The sequence below is a fragment of the Microtus ochrogaster genome, unplaced genomic scaffold (genome assembly GCF_000317375.1).
Source record: "Microtus ochrogaster isolate Prairie Vole_2 unplaced genomic scaffold, MicOch1.0 UNK6, whole genome shotgun sequence".
In the NCBI taxonomy this organism is placed as follows: Eukaryota; Metazoa; Chordata; class Mammalia; order Rodentia; family Cricetidae; genus Microtus; species Microtus ochrogaster.
Genome location: NW_004949104.1, coordinates 652399 through 658426, shown reverse-complemented (window position 1 = coordinate 658426; position 6028 = coordinate 652399).

Below are 6028 nucleotides of genomic sequence, written 5' to 3'. Positions count from 1 at the left end.
TCTCTCTCTCTCTCTCTCTCTCTCTCTCTCTCTCTCTCTCTCTCTCTCTCTCTCTCTCTCTCTCTCTCAAGTCAGCAGACAGAATGGGGGTGAACACTCAGAAGTCATTTCTAGGCAGAAGACCTAGAGTAGTTTGTTTTGTTTCGTTTTCTTGAAGCCTCCATACTGTCTCATCCACAAAGACCACTTTGATTCCATTTCCTTCAGGAAAGTATCAAGTTGGAAACCAGATAGAGGTTTGAGGAAACTTGCATGAGTTAAAATTTGTCATAGTGGTGAGGGGGCACTTGTATCTCAGGGCAGCTCACTAGATGTATTAAATGTAATAAATGTATTAAAACTTAGTCCTCTCACTCAGGAGCTGGTGGCCTTGGGCATGTCATTTAGCCTCTATGTAGTTCTAACAATTCCTAAATTGTTAGAACTCACTGGAATGGTACTTTATGCTTTAAGGTACTTTATGTTTTAAAGTACTCTACAAATGTCAAGGTTCTTCTGGTTTGGGGTTTAATTCCCCAAAGCCTAGATCATTATGTAAGGTTACTGAGTTTATAACAGGAAAACCAGGTAGAACCTATACTCTGCCTAATTTTATCCCAGGAGGATTCAGAAGACCTGGTTTACGGGGCTCTTTCATAGCTTACCCTCACAAGCGTCACGGACTCTCCAAATCAACACGGTGCTGATGTGAGCCATCAACTCTTAAACCCTTGATACACGGTTCACATCGTCAGGGGTAGGGGGTCAGCAAGGAGAATACAAGCAGGAGAATCGAAAGTAGAGAGAAGAAAGAGGAAAGAAGGAAAGGGCAAAATAAAAGCAAGTCTAACTCTTTTAAGTATTAAAAGCCCCGCAAAGCCCCTTGGACGGTTCCCCTGGTCCAGAGTGCCGCACTGTCCCCGACTCAGGAGGACTGAATGACCAATCCACTCAAACCAGTATCCACGGGTCCAGAGTCTACATTGCCTCATCACACAGGCTGATGATGCTGTCTCCATCCACTATCCACATTGGAACACACTTGTCGGGTCCCCTGCGGGTATCTTCTCAGACCAATGTACACCTATTCCACAGGACACTGGATTGGAAGCAGCTGGGGAGACATAGAAAGGAGAGGGACTCACCACCAGATGCTTTCCGGAAACATCAACCAGCTAGCATCCATTCAGTGGAAATCTATGGTAAAGAACAGGGTCAGAGACAGATGGCTGTTCAAAGAATAAGAAATGTACTTTTAAGCTCATATCTCTTATTGTTCCCTATACGCAATTTCATGTTAAAAGTTCAATAAGCAACACATTAGTTTTAACATAAGTAGGCCCTGTGCATACTTGGGATATATTTATAATAAAATAAATGTTGCCAGTTTAATATTCAAATTGAACTAGATAGCCTATATTTTTTTTTCTGGAGCTATTGAAGCAGGATGTGGACTGTGAAATTCATTATTTCCTTTTGGAAGTAATTCAACCTTGGCCTTTTTGACAAAGTGGTCTAGTCTCTTCAGTGCTTTGCCCAAGACAGAGAAAGCATAGGACATTTGTGAGAAAGAAAACCAGTGCCCTGAATTGACTATACTCATATTGAATGCTATCTATATGGGTGCAGGGAGGAGAGCCTTCCTCTACCTCCCACCTCAAATCCCCTCTTCCTCCTGACTCCAACAAAGGGTGAAATCTGCTCTCCTTTGCTGGTAGCCTCTGCCTGTGCCTATAATGAGCCTTCCTTATCCCTGTTCCAAAACATATATTGGGTCCCTTGTCAGGAAAAAAAAAAAATCTCATTAACAATGGTTGCCTGTTGTCATGGTTACCTTTGAAAGCTTCTATAGTGAATCCTCTGGAAGACCCCTTACCAGAGGGGTTGTAGCCTACAGAACAGGGGCAGCAGTTCTCCCCAGCAGAGGGGTGACTTAGCCAAGAGAACCAGCACCCCATTGTGCTTAGAAGCCGCTTTGCTCCTGGATGCCTCCATGTTTTCAAAATCACTTGGAAACCTCAAATACACAAAAGTGCCTGCGATGCCTCCACAATGTAACAATAGTTTGATCAGTTCCTCTGAAAACGCCTTTGTTGTAAGAAACAACAGGCCTCTTGTTATTTGACAGCCACCTCCCCCCCCCAAAAAAAATACAAGAAAACTATCAGAGGGCAAAGTGAGCATTGTTTTATTTATAAAAATGGAGCCCAATCTGGATTTCCCTTATAGTGTGGGGTCGCTGAAATTCACAGCAGTAACACAGTGTACCACACTAACAGCTTGGAAGTTGCTATTTATTATGCACTCGGTGGGTAACTCATCAAAGCTATACTTTCTGCGCAGGTGCACATACGAGAAAGACCTGAATTGATATCACCTTAATTTAATTCTCCCATCATAAAAAACTTAACAAAATAACAAAAAAAAATACCAAACACATTGTCAGATGATTTCAGAAAAGAATGCCTATACAGCGCCATGCATACAAAGACGGCAGAGACGAGGTTTGGACTACAGATTGACATAGATTACATCCCTAGAAATCATCCAATATTTTAGCAATATCAATAACCAAGTGTAAAAGCACAAATGATTTGACAGCATTTACTCATTATCCTTTAAGAGAAAGGGGAATTTCACATCCTCCACTGAGATATTTCAGACTAATGAGATACAATGATGTTCAGGAGAAATTCTTCAGCCAAGAAAATGACTCTGTCACCTCACTAAGGAGACATCACATTTCCGTACCCTGGGATGGGCTCTGCCCAGAGATCTGGACCCAAGGATCTCAAGTTCATCTTGCCACCTTCAGACTGCCTTGAGATACTTCTTCACTTCTAAAGTTTGACATACATTTTCAATACTGTGAACTGTTTTTTCCTCAAAGACCAGGTAAATTGGATTCTCCAACCAGAAGTACAATGTTTTCAATTTGCCCCATTGCCAAAGGTCTGCTTGTCACACATCCAAGCTAGCTGAGTTCTTAGCAAGACCTGCTTTCTTCATAGCTGATGGCACATGCCTAACCATACTTCTCGCTGTGAGAAAAATAGAAATTCTTGCTGGGTCCACAGGATGTTAACCACCAAGAGATGCAGAGTTTAGCCACTTTAGCTTCAAAAGACTTGGTCAAATATCCATTGATATAACAAAATACATGGGATTGTCATGCTGAAAAGGGTCATAATTTCAAGCATGTCAGTCCACAGTCACTAGGCACTGTTGCTTTGGGACTTGTTGGAAGGCAACACATTGTGGCAGGATCCTACAAGAGAGGAAGCTGCTCAACTCCCTTGCCACTAGAGAGCAATAGAGGAGACAGTTGTCTCACAGTACTCTTTGAGGATACACCTGCAATAAAGTTTCCATTGGGCTTCATCTTTTAAGGTTTCAAGCACCTTCCAATAACTGCAAGCTGAAGAATGAACATTGAACACCTAGACTTCTAGAAGACCTTCCACATCTGAACTAGAAGGCATGCCTTTAGCTTGTCTGTCTCCATCATTTCCCTAGCAAAATCTTCTCAAGAGCTGTGCTATGGACCGAATGTTTATGTTCCCCCAAACTCTTATGTTCAAATTCTAACCCCAATTATAATGATATTAGGAAGCGGATATTGAAGAGGTAAGTCAATCATAAGCACAAAGCCTTCATGGTGAGAGTAATACCATTATTTAGAAAGAAAAAATGGCCCAGAGAGTTTGTAAGCCCTCTTTCCACCATGTAAAAATGCATCAAAACCTTGAAGAACACAGAAGAGGCCTCCACACCAATCTGACCCGATATTAACCAAGTGCAAGAGGCCTCTAGATGTGAGGCCTTGTGTGACTGGGAGGCCTCCTGCTCCCGAAGGTGATCTGAGTGTGCTGAGGTGAATCTATTTCATTCTGCGAGGCAAGTTCCTGCAGGAGGAAAAAAATCCCCAAATGCAACTTGAAACGTTGTCTAATCTCAGTCAAAATGAGGAGTGAAGGTCTGTTGTTAATACGTCACTAACTCTGCAGCACTTAGGTTTATCTGGTAAAACTCAGACAGTCTACAAATACTAACCCCAATCGAGTTGTCAAAATCCTGCATTTGATTTGCTTAGAAGCAAGACAATGTGGTAAAAAGGGAAAATTGCAAAATAGCATCTCAGTCCTGGGCCTCACAAAAGGGTACCCCTAGCAGTACATGGTGTTTGAACACCTGAACATGCTAGCAAAATGGGGACATAAAAAAATACGTATTGAATTTCAAGTATCCAGCATGAAAAAGGACTAAAATTACCTTATTAATATTTGTACATTGACCTTATACTGAAATGATAAGTTTGATACACCGGGTGAAATAAAATGTTTTATTAAAATTTGTTTCCTCTATCTCTACTTTTTACTCAGCTGTTAAGAACTTGTTGTCGCATGGGTGGTTCACATTGCATTTCCATGGCAGTGCTACTCAAGAGCAAACTTCGTGACGCACCATGATGGACAGGATACTGGAGGCAACCAGAGAGCCAAAGTTGTACCAGTGTCGTCCCCACAGAAAGTTAGCTAACCAGCCGGGTTGCTGTCACTGGGCTTCAAACGAAAACTTCTTCACTAGTGTTAAACGCTATGGGAGTTATCTCTAAAGAGACTCAAGGTGACACCAGGTGTTTTCCTTTGTCTCAAAAAGCCTATCGTCAGAGAAAAGGGGAAAACATGCCAATGATATGTGAGAACAAGAAAATGTATCAGGTTAAGAATTATTTCTCCAAACACAATCACACCCAATTCATTTGTTTCCCTGAAGATTAAGAGATTTCATATACATGTCTATGCTTGGGGCTCCTTCGGGGAGGAAAGGAAGAACTCTGGACCCCAGACAGGATGCTCCTCTTGGGGCTCCTTCGGGGAGGAAAGGAAGAACTCAGGACCCCAGACAGGATGCTCCTCTTGGTCACGGTGAGCTAAGCTATGTAACTTCAGCCTTTCTGGCTGGCACACACCCAGACAGGCACAGTTGCTGCTGGCCTGCGCTTGATTTCTTCCCTTGGTGCAGCGAAATGTCTGCCTTTGGGTATTCAATCATTACTTTAAAATTTGAACTAGATATTTTTCTTTTATAAAAAAAAAAAGAATGTAATAATCTGTGTATGCATTTCTCCCTCTACCCTCAGGAGAACAGCATATTGTGAAAACATACTTCCAGGTATAACAGGGTCTATAACCGAACTTCAGATTTGTAAATTCTGGGAAACCACACCACCAGGAAGTCGGTTTTAAAGCTGTTATTTAAATGGAGCAAAAGTTAATGAATCATTAAATGAAGCAATGTCCAAACATGTGCAGGAAATTTTTACAAATAAATTTCACAAAACTATCTAAGAACTCTGCCTCCTCTCTGGCTGTGTTGGAGGATATTGGCTCCTCCATCCCGCTCCTCACCACGCACTTTTCAGCTCACCAGGTCAACATTTACTGAGATGACTTGGCTCCGGCAGGACACAAAGCAAAATCAAAACTGTAAACCTTCTATCCCAAAATGATTAAGAAATTTAGGTCAGTGACAGCGCTGCCTTAAACCAAGTGAGAGCCCTCGGGATGTGGAGCCCTGGGTGACTTGGAGGCCTCCTGCCCATGAAAGGAATCTGAATGGACTGAGGTGAATCTAATTCATTCTGGAAGGATTAAGAAAGTTCCTACAGGAGTAAAAAAGCTCCAAATTCGACTTGAAACATTTTCTAATCCATATCATCAAAACCCAGACTGAGTGCAACAGGCAGAAGAGGACGTAGAACTGGCACCCGTGCCCATCAAGCAACAATTGACAACTCACTGTTAGGACCTCAATGACCCAGAAATTCTGTGATGTCGGGCCCAAGGCTCCTTTGGTTTAATCACACTGCAAAAATTTTTGCATTTCAGTTGCTTTATAATGCTATTACATACTTTCATATTTTCTTGGTATATGCAAATCTTGCTGCTGTACTGAGAATGGCTGCGGCTTTGATGTCATCATGAAAATTTTATAAGATTATTTTTAAATAAGTGCTTTTGTACAACACTAACCTGAATTTTTAAGC